The sequence below is a fragment of the Pinus tabuliformis genome, chromosome 1_2 (assembly GCF_031772625.1).
Source record: "Pinus tabuliformis cultivar Carrire ecotype Pingquan chromosome 1_2, CPIR1, whole genome shotgun sequence".
Lineage (NCBI taxonomy): Eukaryota > Viridiplantae > Streptophyta > Pinopsida > Pinales > Pinaceae > Pinus > Pinus tabuliformis.
The window spans coordinates 1,351,483,198-1,351,507,544 of NC_142298.1; positions in this window are offsets into that span (position 1 = coordinate 1,351,483,198).

The following is a 24,347-nucleotide window of genomic DNA, read 5'->3' on the forward strand; positions in this document are numbered from 1 at the left end:
CCAACATGAAAGCCCTCTTCACCTCATACAAAGCAAGATCACCCAACAATGTCTTCAAAGAGAAACCAACAACACTTCCTTGCAAATTACAAAATTCCAACCTTTGGATCTCTTGGATGAGGGATCCATATATAGATGTTTTCAGGAGAGTGAGTCAGCTTCTGGGATTTTGATTAGTGTCATTTCGCTGATAGTTCTTGGTTCCACTTGGAGATTTCAGATCTCTTACTCATCCCTGGGCGAATTCAGAGAGGCAAGTGTCATATGAGCAGTTTCTAGAAGATTCTTTGGGTTTCCACCTAGCAAACTGCTTCTGCCATTTGTCTGCTCTCGCTCATCGCACCCTACAGAAGGGATTTCCAGTATGCATCACATCCCCCGTGTGTAATAGGTGAGATGAATCACACCCTATGCATGGAGCAGTCTGTATGGGCCTGTTTTGACCAGTTCTGAGTAGTTTTTCATGGAGAACTTCTGGGAGATGATGTAATCAGCTGACCTTGTTCCTTTAGGGTATGAAACAAAATTTTTAGGGGTTTATAAGCCCTTGGTTTATGGACATATGTGATTGGGGTTGTAGTGCCCAAATATGTCTATAACAATTCTCCTAACATCTGATGGCCTACACCACTCCTTGGCCCTCCTTTGTCGTCCGAACGTTATTGGCGAGGTGGGGGGGCGGGGGGGGGGGGGGTTTTGAAGTCATCAGTTTTGGAAACCACCCTCTGAAAATACCAACCCTGCTCTTAATCATTTGGGACTTTAAATCCCAAATCGCTTACCACCCAGACTTACCCCGAACGCGGTTTTCATCTATTCCATCACCGTCACTCCTACATCATCGTCCACGTCCACTCCCACGTCACTTCCTCTATCCAATCAGCTTCTGCCTCCTTTCTCGTTATCCATTTAATTCACCACCCCTCACACATCAATATTCCATTGATCCGTTTATCAGTCCCATTGGAGAATTAATGAGAATTTAGCCATTGATTAAACAACCCCGCTCCATTTTATTCATTATAAGCCCTGTTTTTCATAAAAACCGTTACACAGTGCATTCCCATAATTCACTGGATACTTGTAGCTTGGAGCCAAAACGACAAATTCACCATTCAACTGAATTTTCCATTATGTTCATAAGCAAGCCGACATCTAGGTCCACTTAATCTATTTTTAGTTATACTGTTTTTCTGTTATCACTATGTTTGTGCCCATTCTTTCCATTTCTGTCACTTTCCTCTTGTAATTCAATTAACAGAATGCCTCCTAAGGGGAAGGAAGTTGCAGAAACCCCAAATCCTCTCATTCATCCACAAGTTGACTTCCATCACACTCCATTGGTTGACAAAGACTGTAAAATCAATGAGTCTTTGTCCGAATTTGATTTGTTTGAGATCTATTTCTGGATAGAGAATCAATTAGTTGATCAAACGGATGAAATATGACTTTGGGACTCCCACCTTCCTCATTACATCTTCCCTCAGATACATAGAGCACCAGAATTTGTTAGGAAATGTCATGAACCCTATGACCCCAGTCAGTCAATGAGCTATCATCTCACCTACATGAGAAATCCTATGTTCAATCAATGATCACTCCATTGAATAGATGTTGCAGGCCCCAATTATTGTGACAACCAATCCTTTTTCTCATGAAAGACTAATAGAGGCCTATTAAAAGCTAGATTTCACTAAAAGAGCTCAAAATCTAGAACTTTTTCTAGTTGTAGATAGCCCTCTGCTTAAAAGAAACAGTCCCTATGATTCATCTATATTCCCAGACAAAACCAAGCAAATTACCACCATTCTCTCTTATATTCTTGGTTACTATTCTGATCAACATGTAGATGAAGCCATAATTGGTTTCTTATCTATGTTTTCTGTTGGTTCCAAACCCACTATTGGTTTTAATTTTAGTCAATTTCTAGCTAAGACCATTCATGAACAATTTGTCGAGTTCAATACTGAAGAGGTATTCAAGTATGCTTCAGTACTTGTATATATTTTTATCTATTTTTAGGGAGACAAGTTTCCATTTACTTTGCAAAAGATAGATGAAGAAGGAAACCAACAATCAATGATCTTTTGGACTTCTATGGGAATGAAGGAGAAAGAAGAATTTTCATATAAACAGTTCATAGAATTGTTTGTTCATCCAACCATTAATCTTATGAGAAACACTCCAGAACCAAGAGTTAATGATGAAATTGTAAAAGTTTTACATTTAGTTGATTAAGCCACAATAGGAGATTGGTATCTTTACCAAAATTATACAGATATCAGAGTCCTTAGCTGTGAACTTCCATCTTACAAGCTGCCTAAGTACCTCCCTATGAGAATTTTTGCATTAGAATACATTAGGCAGAGGCTCAGTGTAGATGAAGTACATTTTGTGGCTGCAAAGAAGAAATCACAGTTTAAGCTAAAGGCTCAGGTTGGTCCATTCATCTATAATACTAGAGCAGTAGGAGAAGAAGCAGATAGGTTATTGAAGGAGATGAAGTTTTGCCTCAGCTTCACTTGGTCTTATGACCCAATGGGAGTGATTTCTAGACTCAGAGTTGAAAATAAGTTTACTCCATACCATCACACAGCCAGGCCTGAAATAGAGCAGTACAAAAATCAGTCAGAATGGAAGGAGAACACCCTTCAAGAAGCTAAAGAACAGGTAGTCTCTACTTCGAATGTACAAACTCCACTTGCACAGGAAAAGACAACTAAATGAGGAAGGGAAGAACAATCATCCCCTACAACTGAAGCATCAAGTCAAGGCTTTAGAATTGTACATAGAAAGAAGAGACCTAGGATTTCTGTGAATGTTAGTGCAACTAATGAATCACAGAAAACAACATTTGATGGACTTGGAGAGACATTTCTTTTCACACAGTCTAGTGGACAGTCTACTCAGTCTCCCACTCATTCCACTACATCTCAGGAACAACAGGTGATTCAGACTAGTGAAGGTAGTCAGAAGGATAAAGAAGATGACATCTTTCATGTCTTCAGTGAAATTAAGAAGAAGAATGAGGAGTTGAAATTGAACACTTATACTCAATTCTGGAAACATTCTTCCAGTTCTCAAGCCAGACTTCTTTCAGTCTTTGACTTTGAAAAGGGTAAGCTGCAGATGGCTTTCTTGCAAGCTCAAATTCCACAACCTAGGACTATTGCACATTTCCAGAAGCAAACCTCCTTTGAGTTTAATGTTAAATATGTACATCCAATTGACCAAATTGATATGCACAAACAGACTAGCCAATTCTTCTAATTTAACTAACATTTCCATGAGTTTGTCAAAGTTACAGGTCACCTTGGCCAATACACAGTCACAACTCAAGTTGGAAAACGTTTCCTCATTGGCAAAGGACACCAAGATCAAATTTTTGGAAGATCTGGTGCTAAAGATGGGATATGATCCCTCCAATATAAATGCTGCAAAAGAACTGTCAGGAAGAAAAATTTTGAGGTTTCAACACTAAGGAAGAAACTAAAATTGCCAACTTCAAAGGACCTAGTGACTAAAGAGATTGAAGAAACTAAGACTCAGAAATCTGACATGATGAAGCTCATCATGGAACAAAATCTGCAAATAAAACACATGGAGGAGCAAATGGAGAAACTTGTCAAAGAGAATGATGAAGCTATGAAAAAGGCAAATATTCCAATAGATGTAGTTCCTCTTGTAGTAGTCCCTATAACTATAGTTTCTACGTCAAGCACATCAGCAACCACAGGTACAACAGAAGGAGATGAACAACTTGCTGAAGCTGTTCATAACCTGTCTATTCAGACAACAAAATCAATAAATTGCAGGATGAATTGAAGAAATTACAACACATGAAAGTAGTTTTAGACAACTCACATGCAGTTGAGTTGCAGAGGGCAAGAGGTCAAATTGAGATATTGCAGAAAGAATTCAAAGACTCTTACCTTGGAAATAAACTAGGTTTGTTAAAGGAAATTTTATGGGGAGTGATTACTGAATCAATCAAAGATATCTGGCCTTATATCAAGATAATATTTTATCAAAAGAACTTGTTGGAAAAATCTCAGGAAGCTATTGAAACTACCTGAAAGGAACTTGAGGACATGCCAAAAGTTGCCACTGAAATAATCAAGTTTCTCAATTCTAAATACAACTATGAGCTTGAAGAATTATGTATTAATGATAGGAAAACAACCATACTGGAAGTGAAGAAGATTATTACAAATAAAAATCTCATTCTTCAATTGGAGGAGAAAAGCAGCTGTGTTAATGTCATAGTTCAACATTTTTTCAGTAGGTTAGAACCCTTAACCAGTAAGAGTTTGCCCTCTATGCTTGTGATAAATGATAAGTTAATTCCCATTGAAGACTATGTCTGAAAGCTTACAGAGGTCAGTTCTAGTGCAGCCATAGTGTCAAACATAAAAGGTACAACAAAACCAAGGGTTGTGTTGAATGCACTTAGAGATACCTTTTTCATCCTAAATGAAATCATACACATATTTTTAGTAAAACCCACTTTTACTAAATATATAGAAATGGATGAGGTTTATCAAAGGGTAACTAAGTTATCTATCCTAGATAAGAAGGGCTGGGAAGAGTTAACTGATTTACTTGACTAAAAGGAGGATCAACAACATTCAACATTTTTAGGAACAATCATCAACAACTCAACAACATTCAGAATTTTCAGGAACAATCATCAACAGTTCAACACCAAAATAGTGACAGATCGACTATTAGTTCATTTTCCTGACTTTGTATCAATCTATTTTTGTAAATCTGTTTAAGATATTTTCTTATCTCTAAGATTGTATAAATAACTCTCTTTCATGAGTTATTAAGGGTTGCACCCTTGAAGAAACATTTGTAAGCACTAAATGCACTCAACGTTTTCTGAATCATTAATAGCAAAGTAAAGGACTCTGAATTTTGATTCATACAGTTTTATATTCCTTGTAAGTTTTTCCAGTTTTCATTCACTGTGTTTTCTTCATATTCTTAAGTATTACAAAGATAACTAGGTAGGAGTAGTTGTGTCTCAATTTACTCCTATAAGCTTTCTAAAGTGATCATCTTTAAAGAGAATGAATTATATAAATTGTTTGTTCGAGTAATTCCATCTAAATCATAAAATCATCAACATCTTTGTAATCTTGGGCATATTCTGTTAAACTTTCTGAACATTGTTTGAAGGTTTTCTTGCTTATGGTTATTTAATTTTCTATTCGAAAATTGTAATAGTCATATCATCTTTCTATTTCTGCTCATCACCAAACAAGATAAATCACTATGTGGATTTTAATAGTAGCCCTTTGTTTAAATATTAGTATTATTCAAAAAGGTTAGGCATCACTATTTTAAATCTGTTTCATACATTGGTCTTCCAAAATTAAAAAAAAAAACCCAAAACAAATATCTTAGATGCCATGGCATGATAGCTAACCATTATCATCTCAGAGATACAACAAAGTTTATGACGTGCATGCTGTAAACCTAGGAAAAAGCGACACTTAGCGGGAAGCTTCTAAAATCAACTTGCATGTAACTCCTAGTGCCAGAAATAGATCCCTATTCTTTAGGTATGATTTTTTTATTTTTGGGGAAATACTACCATGCATGCATGGGAATATTGTGCAGTTCTGGAGGGAATCAGACAACTTGTCGGCACATGCATTAGACAAAAACATGAGGAATGCTTCTACGCAATTCCTGGGCTAAGTGGCTTTGGCTTCCTTTCATGCCCTTCGAAATTTCCCAGCTGAAGAGAGGTTGCCAGCTAGGCCTACACAATTCATGAGCAAAACACTAATGTCTGGATGTTCTACACAATTTCTCTGAGCAAGGTTGTCTACCGGACTGCTCTATGCATTTCTGGAGAGAAAGGTTGATTGTCACGTTGATTTGTGCAATTTCTGAGCACAAGGATAGTTTCCCTCTAGGATTGCACAGTTTGCCAAGACAGCACAAGAACCAGTTGTGAACTAAGTCACAAGGTCAACTTCTGGTTGGTAAAAAAACAAGTTAGTGAACACAAGCTGCGAAGTGAAAGATAACTTAAAGTAAAAAACACAAATACCTCAACAGTGCAAGACATGCTGCTAATATTTGAGGAGGGAGGCTCCAAAACAAAGTGAAGGAAAACTTTTTGAGGGTGCTGTAGCTGCTGCAACATTGGTGACACACTGGTAGAACTCTAGCTCTCTTTATGGACCTTGTTTCATGTAAAGCGAGTCTAAATCCTTCAAAAGTATTGTTCGATTCTTTGATCATCGTAACTTCCACACTAGCTTGAGTTAAAGATATAGTCCTTTCCATTCTCTTTATCGGTCAGCACACATACCAAGCCAAGTCAAATGAGTTGTTTTGATTAGGGATGAGGGCTATATTGATGCACAAGTAATATGATTTTTAGAGTTTTAGTTTCATCTCTAGTGTTGCTCCGCTGCCAGCAGTGCCTGGACAGTACCTAGACGGAGTCACGTAAGAACACAAGCATCGCTCCGCTTCTAGCGAGTCTTGTCAGTACCCTGACAAAGTTACTTGCATCACCTCTCTGTGTAGGAAGGCTTTCTCTTCTTTCACCTTTATTTTTTTTTTCATTTTTCATTTTTTTTCATTCTAAGAGAATTGTGCATAGGCACTTATTTATTTTCATGAGGTGGAAGAGGGATCCCAGCTTATTGAGATAAAAGGAGGTTGGTCCTTCAGAGAAATATGTTATATATACCTCTGACATACTTGTTAAGGTTTTCCCCCTCACTTTACTCTACTTGACTGAGCTGACAAGGGTTAACCGAATATAGAAAAACCAATTAGAGTAGGCAGTACTAGTTAAAGTGCAAGTGTTGTGTTTTCACCAAGACTCACTTTGAACATAACGTATTTACCATCAGGGTATCATTGACTGAAGACAACAAGATCTTCATAAAAAGAGAGGACAACAAATAACCAATTATTGATAGTTTTACAAGTCCTCTTATGCTTCACCTTGCTTGTCTCAAGAGCCAAACATGGTTTCATGTGAAGCTAAACCTATGGGTGTAAAGAAAACAAAAAAAACAATCAAAGGACAAAATTAAATGAGAGAAAAACATGCAAGCAAAGAAAACAAAACAAACAATCAAAGGACAAAATTAAATGAAAGAAAAACATGCAAGCAAATAAAACAAAACAAACAATCAAAGGACAAAATTAAATGAAAGAAAAACATGCAAGGAAAGAAAACAAGAAAGAAAACACTACTCGTACTCCTACGCTACACAGTGCATGGGCCTACTCATGTAAAGTGGTATTTCCAATGTAGCAACTGGCGCATTAGTTGACCCATGTTGGTGAAGGCATAGTCGAAAAAAAGGATAAGAATTTAAAGCAACAAACAAAAAATATAAAATAGTGAAGACCAACACGTTCAAAGTCTATATGCATCCACATAAAAGAAAAGAGTAAACACGCAGGAAAAACACTTTGTGGAATGTTGTAGTTGTTACAACCACCCTAAAAATTTTTGGCCTGCACAAATTTTGGAGCCTCCCTTGAGAGTTCCACTTGATGACTGCACACACGTGGGTTCACTCCGTGAGCCTACGTGAGTCCTCGCATCTGCCTTACTTTCTCATTTCATTCAATTTTCTTCATGCTGGTGTCTAAGCCATGCTTGCGACCATGTTCAGGTTGTGCTCGAAGTCTTCACTTTGTATGTGCTTTTTGTGTTCGCTATGAAAGCATTTTTCACACTCACAAATAGAGTCACCTTCACTTTCGTGCAAGAATTGTCTCGATCAATGAATGGTCAATCATGAGTGTCGCACTTGTCACTTACACCATCAGTCAGTTAGGTTGAACATGTGTGTTTGGATGGTTTCAGTTGTTTCTTCATCGAGTCATGTGAGTGTGTGTTTGCATGATAACTAATGCATCTTTCGATCATTCACGTACTTAGTCATTTTTGCATAAGTCCTCACGACTAGAATTCCCTTAGAAAACCAGACCATCACCCCACCATTGACTCGATTGACTATCAACCAGAACAATGCAAAAGCACCAAGCTAGTATTTTCAAGATGTGCTACCCAAAACCAGTTCAATCAACTTCCATGTTGACCACTCGGATAGTCGAACCTGGCAGTCACCCCAGGACTGACTCCCTTCAAAAATTGCGCCGAGGACACTGACCTGAACTGCTCAACTAATCGAGGAAATTGTGCAGAGAGGCCGAACAGACACCAAGTGCTCATCCTAATCTGGATTTAAATAGGAACACAACAAATTATAGAGATAACCATAAACACAGAGATACAACGGAAATAATACTTCATTTCATTAATGTAAAACACTGAAATATGCTTACAGACAATAATGGAAATAAACCGGCTAGGGCGATGGTAGCTTATCTCTGAGAAGAGATGTGGTGGCTACATGCCTATGAACTGTGTTACAATGAGGCTCGAAGGCCTATTTATTGTTTAGAAACAATGCAAAACCCTAAACATCCAAAAACCTAACCCTAGAATATGAAACGCTAAACTGTGGGCCCCGTTTGGGTAAATTGGTACATCAACTTCCCGGGGTCGTAACTTTGGCATACGATCTCTGTTTGACGTGCACAATATCTCGTTAGAAATATCTATCCAAGCACTACAACTTTGGGAAGATAAATTCCAAGCCATGGACCCATGTTGCTTCCAATTTTCCCAAAAAACGTCGTTCAAGGCCTCAAAATGGGTCTGAAAGTTCAGGACCCGAAAAACTGCTAAAAATAGTAAACTATACTACAATTAAGGAAACTTAAAAGCTGAAAGAAATAATGTTGGGGGTCCAAGTGGACTTGGAAGGTGGCCACTAATATCCACCAAGATCATTCCTCCCCCCTTAGGAAGCAATGGTCCCCATTGCATTGAGTTCCTCCATAAGATGAGGAAAATTCTACTGAACTTGGTCCATGGTGAGCCACTTGCCCTGGTGAAGGAGTTGGCCTGCTTTGACAACTTGATACAGTTCGATATTATACTGGTGAGTGTACTTGATCTCTTTGTCCATGATCCGATCAATTGCATCTTGTTCCATGCAATCTAGATTTAACTCTGTGGGTGTGAGCTGTTCTGCAATGTCGGATGTGTCTAGTAATGGTGGAAAGTATGGCCAAAGGCGGTCCACATTGAACATTGGGTGCAGGCAAAGGAATGAGGGAATACTGAGCTCAAATGCATTGTCTTCCACAACCTTGGTAATGGTGTAAGGACCATATCGGAGTGGTTTGAGTTTCTGATAGGCTCTGGTAAGGTGTTCCTTTTGCAAATGCAACCAGACTTTGTCACCCACCTAAAACTTATGTGGCACCCAATGTTGATCATGTCACTGCTTGTACTTGGCATTTGATTTCTCTAGAATGTCATGAAATTGCTGGCCAATATGTTGGATGTGTTGAATGAAGCTATTTTCCTTATCTATTTCGGACTGGACATGAGACGAATTTGTGTGAGTAGCTGCAAATGGCATGACTACGTCAATACGACATAGTGGTTGGAATCCCAAGCCCACCTGAAAAGGGTTGTGGCCAGTCAAGTTGTGGAGAGCCCGGTTGTAGCTGTGAAAAATGTGTACGATCATCCTATTGACAACCTTTGTCTGGCCATCAGTTTGAGGATGGAAGGTTATGGAATTAGTGAGTTTGGTGTCCAGCATCGACCAGAGACTGGACCAAAATGTACTAAGGAACCTGCTGTCCCGATCTAAGATGACAGATTGTGGGATCCCAAAGTGTACCCACACTTGTTCAAAGAAGATTTTAGTAGTGGCTTCCGCTATGATATTCTTCTGGCAGGTCACCATAATGGCCATCCGAGAACTTGTCGATGACCACAAAAACAAAGTCGTTTCCATGCTTAGTGGAAGGAATGCCTGACATGTAATCCATGGAGATGGATTCCCAAGGTCGACTAGGGGTAGGTAGTGGGGTATAGAGGCCTTGCTTCTTGATGGTCGGTTTGGTAATGGCATAGGCAGTGCATGATCTGATGTACTTCCTGACATAATGTCGAAGATTCAGCCAATAGAAATACTTTTGCAGTACTGCCACCGTTTTCTCAACCCTGAAATGCCCAGCAGCCCGACTGTAGTGTGCTTCCCAAATCATCTTGGCACGCTCGCTTGAAGGAACACAAAGGTGACCCAGGTTGCATAACAGGGCATCCTGGAGGTGAAAATCTGGAACATGCTAACCCTCCAAGAGTGTCTAGTATGTGTGGTCGAATTCTGGGTCGCTTTTGTAGTGAAGTGGCCAATTAGAAGTCTCGTGCCCATAAGATTTGAGCACGGTGGTTAATTCCATGTTCGGTGGTCGACTGAGGCAATCTGCAACATTATTGGTGCTACCCTTATTATACTTGATATTCAACTGGAACTGTTGCAGGTATGTGGACCACTTCTGATGGCGATCATTCTGCAATTTCCCTTGGGTTTGTATGAACTGCAGGGGTCGTTGGTCTATGTGGATGATCTGAAAATGGGGCACTAAAGGCTTCTTGTCAGCTTACAAGAACCTCTCCCACTTCCAAAGCTTAAATATTTCCAAGACCTTATGATTAACCAATTGCGGAATTAAAAAGTGCTTGAAAATAGGTGTATGCTTTTAGTTTGCCTTTAATTGTTAAGTGTTTTAAGTTCTGTTGCTTATGCTGATATGCAAATACATGTAACAGTAAAACATTGCAGCAAATAGACAAACACACATAACAGCAATATAATATGGAGTTCACCCAAAAATCTTGGGCTACGTCTCCTTGAGCTCTAGTCAACTCAACTAGGCTCTCTGGGATTATGGCTTAAATTATTTTACAAGCTCCACGCTCAACTCCATTGGTTTACACTGAACCTATGGGCTTAGAATGCCATCTTACCCCTCTGGCTATCCTCACTCTGCAGAAAGATCTAGGCTTCTCTGGAATTGACTCCAATCAATGCTTTGAGCGATCTTGCTCTAGCTTGCACCAACTCCCTCAGAATCCTCTTAACTATCTCTAGAATGCATTCTTCTGTCCTCAACATACTCTGGACACCAGCAACAGCTGATTATTTTGACCCTTTTGCTGTTCTGCAGCTTCACAACGACTCCATGGCTCTTAGAAGTCTGTTGTGAGCTCTCTGGCTCTGGCTCTGGCTTTGGCTCTAGGCTTTGGCTCTAGCTCTAGCTCTTCGGCTCTCGCTCTTAGCTCTAGCTCTCTGGCTCTAGCTCGCTCTAAGCTTATCATGGCCTCTGCGAACCTATATAGTTAGCTTGACCTCCAAGCGACTCTCAACAACCTTCCAGCAACCATTTTCAGTCCTCCAACTCTCGCTTTGCAATTGTGCGCTCTGTGCATTTGTAACACATCGCTTACAGTCCTCCATCATGGAAAACTCGACTGTTCACCACAAGAATCCATTTTCAATGGAAAGGAATCATCGGCGTGGGGAAACTCGAACATTTTTCCTTCCTCTGGCCGAAATAGCCAAATAATGGAAATACATAGGAAAATACACACAAACACATCATGGGCCTTTAGCCCAGACTTCAAATATTATGGAATCGACCCTATAAACCTATCGGGTCCGTCCAAATATCGCATATCTCTTTTGCATGGTGTAATGGCCAAAAAACCTAGTAATCGGATAATACACAGAAAATTCAAAAGTCCGGATTTCAATACTTATGAAATCACATCCATAATTCTTATCGGGTCTGCCTTTTTATCGGCATATCACAAGTCACGATCGCAATCTGCATTGGCCCTAGTATCGAGGGTTCGCCGATCGTCGATCGCTGATATCACCGATCGGCCCATCAGAACATCGACATATTGCATATCACTATCGCAACGACCCTGGGGTCTTCACTTTGGTCATGCCGATCGCCGATCCATTGATCAGATCTTGACCATTGATCCACAACCTCTAATCCGACGACTGACAGTCCATTTCGGGCGCATAACTTACAAGGGGATTAACCGCCTGAAAAAGCGGTTTCCTCTCTCCTCTGCCATGCCATGTGTTAGTCAATTTATGGATTCGGGCGAACCCTATCCAATACCACTTACTACTTGAAGGCTGCCCGAAGTACCACTTACCGCCTTCCTTTTTGGAACTCAAAAGGTTCACTTGTTTGATTTATAAATTTGTCGGGTCTGCTGAAGGCCTTTGCGGCTATTTTAAGTCCTTCAGCCTTAGTTTATTGCGGTGCAATAAAATAATTCAATGCGATGGATTCTAAGGGTTTTTATGTTTAAAAACACATTTTCCCTTAAGTCCCATTTATATAAGAATTTGCCTCCTTTTTAAAGGACAAAGGCAAACTTCTTTTTGTGATAACTTCATCCAAAGTCCATTTTAGCCCATTCAAATTGCAGTAGATTCAGAATGAAAAGATCTACGCAATGGGACTATTTCCAAGAGCATCCTTGGAATTTCATTTTCCTCTGTGAGGAACACTTTAGACTCAGAAGTCTATCCAGGATCCATTTTGGATCACGCCTTCCCACTAAAGAACTTTTGGTCTCCAAAAGACTGATATACTGATCTGAACAGTAAATCAGAGTAACAACACCCTCTTCTTTTAGCCTCCACACACTTGCCTTGCATAGTGCTTTTGAACCAAAGCCTTTGACCACTCTCCTTGTTGGATGTGTTGGTCCTCTTGGGAAGAACTGTTTTCCTCCTTGAATTCATGCAAAACTCCTGTTGAGATGGTCACAAAAGGTATTTTTAACTTCTCTGCCTTGATCATTGATCCAAGGTGGTTCAAACCAATGTGAAGTTACATCTTCTTCACAAAATTCTCATTTTTACCTGTTTGCAAAGCTGTCAACAACAACTATTAACAACAACTGTTAACAACAATAGAAATACAGACAACAACTAAATGGCCTAAAACTCCTACTTCAACAAAAGAAACAGATTTTCACATGTTTTCAACACCTACATGTCTTACATCTACATACAAATGATGGACTAGATAACAAGCCCACAAAACATGCCTTTAAAACAAATAACCCTTCAAGTCAAGCATATAGAAAAAGACCTCTAGGACTCTTTTTCAAAAGATGAAACACTTCATCATTATCTCCATCTTGGAGACCAAATCAACTATTTCCAAGTCAATAATAACATTACATGCATGCCAAATAAATCAACCCTACAAGTTAATTACACAAACATGTCTAAATACAAGGAAATCATCAACATCCCTGTGTTCATGCATATCAAGCTTATGCATGCATTTCATCCTTCAAATTTCGCTTAAGCACACTATACTTTTGACGCTGAAATGAACATATTGTTGCAGCAACAAAGTGAGTCTCCTAATCAACTTTTTCCATTCACCTTCTTGGTAAAACCCTGCAACTTGCATCTCATTAACAGAGAAATGAAAATATATGCATCAATAGACATGCAATATTAAATGGATAAGAACTCTAACCATTTCTTACCAATCCATTTCAAAGGTCTTTCCTTTGTCTTCACATCAGCATCAACATGTGAATCATCTTGAAACACATCATCCATTGAAACTTCCTTTCCATTTCTGCCATATTCTCTTTCCACTTTCTTCAGCTTTTGTGGAAGCATTGTTGGATTCAGATTCTAACATCTTTCAGCAAGATTCCATTGCTTATGGCAGTAAGTGCAACACATGTGCATCCTTTTGACAAAATGATTTGCCTTGTCCAATGAACCTTTGGCTTCTTACTTCCTTTCCTTCAAAATTTTCCTGCATGTGGCCATTCTCTTCCAGCATCTAGAAACATTATGGTTATCCAAACCACAAAAGTAACATGCAATTCTTTTCTCATACTTATATGAAAATTTACGATGCTAAACCTAATCAAAAGGAATATGATTAGAACCATATTTACACCTTTCTTTTTCACCTTTATTGCCTTCATGAGGAGGTGAACTGAATGAAGAAGTAGCTCCCTTTGGAACATCATCAACCTCTTCAAGGCTGTAAGAGTTTCCACAACTCTCTGGTTCAAGTGTATATTGATATACACCTTCTTTCTGCAAAGTATGCTTCACACTATTGCATTCCCCAAGAATACAATCTTCACACTCTTGAGGTAGAAGACCTGAAGTGAAACTCCTTCTTGGAACTGTTTCAATGGTCTTCATGGCAGCTTTGGAACTTTCTCCATAAGACTGTCCACAGCCAAGACCCAAAGACTTAGGCCTTTCCTCAATCATTATTGGCTCAACAATACCCTATTCATGTTTACCAAAGCCTTTTCCTTCATAGCCCATGTTGGACATTAACTTGGAACCTATGCCTCTGGTATGTTTTTCAAAAGAACCAATATAAGTATTCTTAGAAGCATTTGAAGAATAACATGAATTGATTACCTCTTCTTCAAACTGATACTTGACCAAGGCTTCTTTGGTAACAAAGAGTTGTGTCTCCAACTCATGCATCCTTTTTAGGTTCATATTTTCAATATGAAATTGCCTCTCCATTTCCTGCAATTTGTCAGAAAGAAACTGCTTCTCTTCCTCCATGGAATTCAAATGCTATCTAAGTATGTTGCTCTTCCTTCCATCCTCATACATTTCTCTCACCATATCCATCATGGTGGACAAGTCTTGCTTCATGTCTTCATCAAAGACTCTTGTGAAGAAAGAAGAATTTGAGGACTCACTTGTAGAAGTTGTCACTATGCCAATGAACAAAAGAACTTCAAACAAGATTAAACAAGAGCTTATTCAAGCAACCTTTTGAAACAAACCTCTTGTGCTTCAAGGATTAATTTGAGGTCCTTTGGGATAAGAAGAATGCCTTCAACCCTTGTTCCTTTTTTCCTCTCCTGGACTGAGCTATCAATAGCTTTCCCTTCACCTCTGCAAACTCAAACAATAGTTAGTCTATAAACAAGCATACAATCAATCAGACAATCAATCCTTGACTACCCAAACACCTTTCAGACAAGAAATATTTGCTTTGTCAATCAAGCATTCTGATCTGATACCACTTGCTCTGGTATAACCAGCTTTGATATCACCTTCGTTGAATGTGGGGTTAACCAAAATTAAGCTCCGATACCACCTCATCTAAAAATGGGCCACTAAAGGCTTCTTGTCAGCTTACAAGAACCTCCCCCAATTCCAAAGCTTAAATATTTCCAAGACCTTATGATTAACCAATTGCGGAATTAAAAAGTGCTTGAAAATAGGTGTATGTTTTTAGTTTGCCTTTAACTGTTAAGTGTTTTAAGTTCTGTTGTTTATGCTGATATGTAAATACATGTAACAATAAAACAATGCAACAAATAGACAAACACACATAACTTCAATATAATATGGAGTTCACCCAAAACTCTTGGGCTACGTATCTTTGAGCTCTAGTCAACTCAACTAGGATCTCTGTGATTATGGATTAAATTATTATACAAGCTCCCAGCTCAACTCCATTGGTTTACACTGAACTTATGGGTTTAGAATGCCATATTACCCCTCTGGCTATCCTCACTCTGTAGACAGATCTAGGCTTCTCTGGACTTGACTCCCTCAATCAGTGCTTTGAGCGATCTTGCTCTAGCTTGCACCAACTCCCTCATAATCCTCTTAACTGTATCTGTAATACCTTCTTCTGTCCTCAACACACTCTAGACACCAACAACAGTTGATCATTTCGACCCTTTTGTTCTTTTGTAGCTTCACTATGGCTCCATGGCTCTTAGAATTCTGTTGTGAGCTCTCTGGCTCTGGCTTTGGCTCCGGCTCTAGCCCTTGGCTCTGGATCTGGCTCTAGCTCTTCGGTTCTCACTCTTGGCTCTGGTTCTTTAGCTCTGGCTCACTCTGAGCTTCTCTCAGCCTCTACATGCCTCTATAGTTTGCTTGACCTCCAAGCGACTCTTGACAACCTTCCAGCGACCTTTTCCAGTTCTCCAGCTCTCACTCTGCAATTGTGCACTATGTGCATTTGTAACATGTTGCTTATAGTCCTCCATCATGGAAAACCTGACTGCACCACCCGAATCTATTTTCAATGGAAAGGAATCGTCGACATGGGGAAACCCGATCGTTTTTCCTTCCTCTGGCCGAAATAGCCAAATAACAGAAATACAAAGGAAAACGCACGCAGACACATCATGGGCCTTTAGCCTATACCTCAAATATTATGGAATCGGCCCTATAAACGTATTGGGTCCGTCCAAATATCGCTTATCGCTATTGCATGGCATAATGGTCAAAAAACTCAATACACGGATAATACATAGAAAATCCAAAAATCCGGATTTCAAAACTTATGAAATTGTGCCCATAATTCTTATCGGGTCTGCCTTTTATCGGCATATCGCAAGTCGCAATCGTAATGTGCATTGGCCCTGGTATCGAGGGTTCACCGATCACCAATATCACCGATCGGCCCATTGGAACATCAGAATATCGCATATCGTTGTCACAATAGCCCTGTGGTCTTCCCTTTGTTCATGTCGATCGCCAATCCACCGATTAGATCTTGACCATTGATCCAGGACCTCTAATCCGACGGCTGACAGTCCATTTCAGGCGCATAACTTACACGAGGATTAACCGCCTGAAAAAGCAGTTTCCTCTCTCCTCTGCCGTGCCATGCATCAGTCAATGTATGGATTTGGGCGGAGCCCATCCAATACCGCTTACTGCTTGAACCCGCCCGAAATACTACTTACTGCCCTTCTTTTCAGAACTCAAAAGGTTCACTTGTTTGATTTATAAATTCGTTGGGCCCGTTGAAGGCCTTTGCAGCTGTTTTAAGTCCTTCAACTTTAGTTTATTGTGATGCGATGGATTCTAAGGGTTTTTATGTTTAAAAAAACATTTTCCCTTAAGTCCCATTTATATAAGAATTTGCCTCCTTTTCAAAGGACAAAGGCAAACTTCTTTTTGCGATAACTTCATCATCCAAAGTCCATTTTAGCCCATTCAAATTGCAGTAGATTCAAAATGAAAAGATCTACGCAATGGGAATATTTCCAATAGCATCCTTGGACTTTAATTTTCCTCTGTGAGGAACACTTTAGACTTAGAAGTCTATCTAAGATCCATTTTGGATCAGTGGATGACCGTTTCCTTACCCAAAATGTAATGCTTTCATTGTCGGCAGGCTTGCACAATGGAATACATGTCTTTGTCATAAGTGGGATACTTCTAGATTGTGTCTGAAAGTGTCTCACTGTGATATGCCACTGGATGCCCGTGTTGAGTAAGGACTACCCCAATAGCATAGTCAGAGGCATCTGTCTCGACCTCAAATGGTTGTTGCAAGTCTGGTATTGTGAGCACTGGTGCCTTGTAGAGGTGATCTTTCAACTTTGTGAATGCCTTCTGTTGAGATTCAGACCAAAAGAATTTTGCTTTCGCTCCTCCCTTGGTTAGTTGACTCAAGGGCCAAGTGATATGAGAAAATCCCAACATGAATCTGCGGTAGATGTTGGCAAGACCTAGAAAGTTGCTGAGCTCTGTCAGAGTGGTTGGAGATGGCCAATCCTGAATGACTTGGATCTTGGCTGGATCCACATGCACCCCCTATTCATTAATAATGTATCCTAAATACTGAACCTGGGTCTTGCCAAAAGTGCATTTCTCCAAATTGGCACATAACTTGTGTTGCCACAGTGTTTGGAGAACCTGTCGGATGTGGTGGAGGTGCTCTTCCCAACTCTGGCTGAAGATCAGGATGTCATCCAAGTATACCACTACAAATGAGTTAGTGAATGGTTGCAAGATGTCATCCATTAGCCTCATGAAGGTTGCAGGAGCATTCGTCAATCTGAAAGGCATAACCAACCATTCGAAAAGGCCCTCCTTGGCTTTGAAGGCAGTCTTCCACACATTGGAGGGTTCGATTGGTACCTGGTGATATCCTGACTTCAAATCAATCTTACTGAAATATTTTTCCCCCTTCAGTTGGTCCAGGAGGTCATCAATCTATGGGATCGGGTACCTATTGCGGACAGTGACCTTGTTCAGTGCCCGATAGTCAATACAGAGTCTCCAAGTCCCATCCTTCTTCTATACCAAGATGATCGGGCTTCCACAGGGCAATGAACTCGGACGAATGTGACCTTTTTGTAGCAACACCTGAATCTACCTCTTGATTTCATCATTCTCTAGAACGGAGCGACGATAGATTGGTCCAATGGGTAGCGGCGCACTTGGGGTCAGATTGATGGAGTGCTTGACCTGACAGTGCAGAGGAACCCCTACGGGGTAGGTGAATATGTCCTTGTACTTCTCCACGACCTTGTCCATCTGTAGTTGTCATGCGGAGGGGCCCTGTGTGGAGGTCGTGGCCACCGTCTTCTTCTTTCCTTTAGGGCGTATTATCAGGAAAAAAATTTCCCGGTTTTGGAAATGAGCTTACTGCATTGTTTTGCAGTAACCAAAGAGATGGCAGTACGCAGTGCTACCTCCGGTATCCTGTACAACTTATTTCCCAAAGTAATAATAATAGCACAGGGCCTTGATTCATACACATCATGTCGCTCACACAAGTATGGTTGTCCTAATAATACATCAAAAACTTCAAGGGGGGCAATGTCACATAATACCTCATCCGTGAAGGGCTTGATGTTGTATGGAAGGCGACACTGCAGGCTCACGCGAAGATCCCATCCTTGGTGAAGACACCCGATGGTGTATGGTTGTGGATGTGCTATGGTCGGTAAGCCCATCTGCTTCATGACCTCTACCGAAATAAGGTTCTTTTGGCTCCTGCTGTCGACAATGAACTGTAGCGGGGAGCCCTTGACCCACATCTGGGAGTGGAAGAGACACTCCTCCTCCTCTGGATATTTGGGTTCCTCCTTCTGGATCTTCGTGGTGGCAACGGTGGCATTGGGCTTCACATCGATAATATGCTTCCCCTTGTCATTCCCTTTGTCAGGTTCTGACTCAGAGTCAGAACATGCATCTGATCCTGAAACGTTTAGCTCAGACACCAGTGATTTCTTGGCCCCACACTCACTTGTGTTGTGAGTGGAGCTCTTATGGAACTCACACCACTTTCCTGTGTCCTTTTTTGGCTTCACGACCCTGTTCTTTGCTTGTAGATTTGGCGGGTTGTCTTGGTCCACCCTGCCTTTGCTTTGCCCTTTGTTCTGTAGTTTGGGGGCACCTTTCCCTTGCTTCGGATTCGTAGATCCAAAGTCTCACTCCTTCTATTTAAACTTTTGCCTGACCTTGACGGCATATTAGTCTGTCGTGCTGAGCGAGGGGATGTTCAGGAATTCTATTTCTTCCTGGAAGTACTTGTGCAGGAAGCCACGATATTTGAGTACCAAATGCTGCTCTGAATCCTTGATATCCAACTTTGTGCGAAGGGTATGGAAAATATTAGTAAACTCTGGCACATCTTGGTCCCTTCCCTGCCGCAGCGTGGTCCACTTTATGCATTGATCCTCATAGCTTCCGACAAGGTAGTACTACTCCTTGATGGCATCCCAGAATGAATCCCAAGTGGGTGCGGCTGAAAATAGTGAGCCTATACTTTCATCCTTCTACTCGCAGTAGGTTTCCCAACAGTCCTTGACGTGGAGGATTGCTTTGAGAAGAGCGAAAATAATATTTTCCCAACTGGAAAATTCATGAAAAGAAAGATAACCCTCTAGCATATTTAACCATTTATCGACAGTGTCTGCATCTATCTGACCCTCGAATATGGGGATTTCAAAATTAACTTGTACCTTAAATGGTGTGGCGTTTCTAGAGTAGTTGTTGGAAGCCGATGGGTCGCCCCTGGGTAGCCTCTGAAGGATCTGGGCAAATATGTCCATCATCGTGTTCCTTTGTTGCTTGAGGGCTTCTTCGAGCAAGATTTTGATAGGATCTCTTGCCCCGTCGTCTTTCTTTTCATCTTTCATGGGAGGCCGTCGTGATTTTCGGGGTTGTTCTTGCAAAGGTTCGATGAGTTCAAGCCCTAACTCCTTATATCCCGACCTCCTTGGGGACATGCAAAGAAAAACAGAGAAAAAGCAAACCTCTTTGATACCACTGATCCAGATTTAAATAGGAATGAAAAAAATTACAGAGATAAACATAAACATAGAGATGCAGTAGAATCAATACATCATTTCGTTAATGTAAAACAGTGAAATATGCTTGCAAACAACAATGGAAATAAAGCAGCTAGGGTGACGGTAGCTTATCTCTAAGAAGAGATGTGGCAGCTACATGCCTCTGAACTATGTTACAATGAGGTTCAAAGGCCTATTTATTGTTGAGCAGCAATGGAAAACCATAAACATCTAAACCTAACCCTAGAAGATGAAACGCCAAATTGTGGGCCCCGTTTGGGTAAATTGGCACATCAACTTCCCGGGGTCATAACTTTGGCATACAATCTCCGTTTGATGCGCACAATATCTCGTTAGAAAGATCTATCCAAGAACTACAACTTTGGGAAGAGAAACATTAGTCCATGGACCCATGTTGCTCACAACATTTCTAAAAAAACACCGTTTAGGGCCTCAAAATGGCTCCAGAAGTTCAGGACCCGAAAAACTGCTAAAAATAGTAAACTGTATGACAATTAAGGAAAATAAAAAGCTAAAAGAAACAATGGTGGGGGTCCAAGTGGACTTGGCAAATGGCCACCAATATCCACCTGGATCACGTCCCTATCTCCTTCAGAAATTACGCAATTTTCCCAGTCAGTCATCCGGACAGTCGGCTGCTGCTCATCCAAGAAATTACACAATTTTCATGACCAAGCCTTCTGTTGTCCAACAATCCACTCAGCTTAGAAATTTCCAGAGATGAACAGTAGGCCGACTTCCCAATTTTAGTGTAATTTCCCCACCAGCAGCTCCTAGCAGTAGACTTCCAGTTCCTCCAAAAATTGTGCAGTTTCTACTACCAGTGGCTGAGCAGCCAACTGCCATTTCCCTTTGGGAATTATGTAGTTTTGGCTACCAGTGAGCCCAGCAACCCACTTCCAGTTCCCTTTGGGAATTGCGCAGTTTTGGATGCTAGTGACCCTAGTAGCCAACTGCCAGTTCCGTCTGGGAATTGCACAATTTTGGCTTCCAATGACACTAGTAGCCGACTGCCAGTCTCCTGGGCAGTTCCTCCCAAAAACTGCACAATTTCTACCTGTTGGCCCTTCATGCAACCTAGATCATTCCTCTGGAAAATTGTACAAATCTGGCTGTTTAGCACCCACTACCAATTCATTCTGAAAAATGCACAGAGCATGCCTGCCTTGCCTAAAGCTCGAACTGTCCCTCCCAAAATTTGCACAATTTTTCCTCCCAGTTGAGCTAGACCTCTCAGGAAGTCACTGTTGACTAATATTTCTCGTCTCCATCACTCAGTGAGTTTTGCACAGTTTTCATCAGCAATGCCCAGAGTCATCATCCCACTACAGAACCTTACCACCTCTCCCGGTCAATTGCATCCGAAATGATCATGTGCCATGGTAGACTAGGAGGTTTTGGATTTGATGTCATCTCATCATGAGTGACTGCAGGTACAGGTACACCAACAAACATGGCAAGGCGATGAATGGGATGAATGAAGGGAGCACATGCAAAAGGACAGGTTCACTAATGGATGAATGAACGAAGCATGCAAAGCAGATGAACATGACAAACATGCATCTTCACGAACAGATGGGCCTGTCAAGACTTATAGCATGCAAGCAAGGAACAACATGCAAAATCTTCATCAAGCAAACCAAGGACCATTGAAGACCCTACGCACTTCGCCATGCATAGGTGAAGCTATGATACACCATGAAGACATCCATCACCCAATAGCACTGTAGCTCAACATGCACTATAGTAGTAGCACGAATGTACCAACATTGTCATGTCAAGTCATGTCACGAGTCATGCCTCCCACATCTCCACTCTAGGATATGTTGTTAATCAATGTGATGTAACGTGGAAGTCCAAGAGACCCATCTGTTTAACAAAGAGTCATGTAAGTCGAAACGTCATGGAATCCAAACGGTCATGAGGGTAGTTAAACAACCATAAGGGTTAGTTTCACCCTTGGCTATAAATATCCCCTCATTTGTACATGCAATGGACTTTTCATCTCAGCTCCTCCCACATAGCCAAGATAGTCTGTAATATTTTCTTTGAGGAGTAAGTAGTGTCTCCAATGCCATGCAGTTGGGGTTAGTGATGCATGGTGTAACGATGTGTCTTGAACTTGCACTTAATTCAGAATCCAGCTAACATGCCAACACATTTTCACACAGGTATTGTATCTGTTGTAAGACTAATCTTTAACACTCATAATGCATGTTGCTTTAACGTGTGTTCTACATCTGCATTGTTTCATTTGTTGTAATGCATATTCTATTAATGGAAATGTGTTGTATATGCTATTAATGCTATCTCATCCTGTAGACGGCTCTCCCAAACATCAAGCATACATTTCACATGAAGCTTGCTGTAACAACCATTGCACTCGTTCAGACTGATTTGTTGATTGTTGTATGTGTTATATTACCTTGTATGTTGTGACTGCCACATCCCTGTGGACTACTCCTCCGGAAGCTGTGATGTCCTATTATGTTGTGTGTTCCTAGCAGTGTTGGGACTGCTCCCAATTGAGTTGGAACTCACTCTCACCGTCTCCCTCGACAGTGAAAGAACTATTGACACAAGTGACACTTACACTCACTAGGCACGCAAACCTCACTTCTCGAAGACAAAGCAAACCACTCTCCTATGTTGACAAGCAAGTGTTGAGGTAGATCTGTAAGATAATGGAAACCGGTCCATCGTACTGGATGGGACTCCTACACAAAACGGTGTGAGGTCTAGTTGGGACTTCATACTAGGGAGATCCCCTAATTTTGGTTGGTCCAGCACCGTCAAGCACTGTCAAAATTTTGGCGGTAGAAGGAGGGCCAGATGACAAGCTAAGTCCTTATATTTTTTTTGAATCTCTACATATCTATCATGTCTAACTACTGAGTTTCTCTTCTGGAGTCTATATCTTATGGAAATGATTTCATCATCTTGGAAAAGCTCTCAGATAACTTGTCTCATAAAACATTTGATGGTGGAGGCTATGTAGCCTTGGTTAGGCACGCGGTTGGCATTGTAGGATCATGCAAAAGACACAGATTCTTTCAAGAATACATGAGATGCATGTTGTTTGTCTACACACTTCGAGGGCACCCCATGCACTGGTGTGCCATGCTACCGAAAAAATCTATTCATTCTCTTATTCATTTGCTTGCAGAGATAGACCATGCTTTTAATCACTTTAATTGGAAAGAACTTGATTAAGAAATTATGAAATTACAGAAAGCACCTGACGAATCCAATGATCAATTTTACACATGCTTTTGTAATCTTACATATCGATTCCCTGAAGATGAAATTGATTGGGAATTTCTTTATGGAAGATTTGAGTATCTTCTTCACATATTCGAACCCCACTCAACACACTTCGGTGATGGAGCTACACAATCACAGGCAGGCACAATCACTATTACAAGCAACTGTCTTCCTTCAACTCATTAAACAGCTCCACCACTGCGGAGTGATGTGGGATATCATGCACATGCCTCTGTTGAACTTTCACACTCTCCCACACCACCTGCTCTTGAGATTTTTGTAGATTTGGCTTGCAAGCCTATTGGTTGTCACGTGGAATCTTTCCCTTGACATTCATCCTCGCATTTTGTTGATCCTCTGGATTGTACTGTCTTGTGTTCTCCCATTCCAAAATCCTTGCTTGTTGTGTATGCTGATCAAGTTATCGATGGAGTTGGTGTTATGCAACCAACTTGCACCATGATTAATGATGAGTGTGTGTGGGATCTAAAGAAGAACCCGTGGTAAGGATGACTCCCTTCCGGCCATGCCTCATCCTCTTCATCTTGACATCCCTTGTGATTCTACCACTACTGACTTCCCCCGCAAAAACCCATTTCCGGATGCTTCTACTTCCGATCAATCACAAGACACCTCAGATGTCAGTTTGTCATTACAGTGCAAAGAGGACACATATTCCTCAGAAAATCCATTCAATATGTCATTTATCTTTCTTGGAAACATAGAGGGTGAACATATTTGCTTCTCATCTACCCCTATGCCTAATTCATTAAATCATGAGGATGCCGACAAACATCTTGAATTTTCTGATCTTGGTTTTCATGATCTATCCACTTCCTCATTTGATCACAATTTTGATTCAATTGTTGTCAATTTGTCCATGACACTAGTCTACGATGATCTATCTATCAACGAAGGCGAACCCCGCAGACTATCGAGGCACTTCAGCCCGAGTTGATGGTTATGTTAGGCCCTCGCTATCTTGACGTTGGTTTCACTTCCAGTCTAGAAATTGTTAAAACACTCAAGGCTCCTCATCACTCTCTACTTT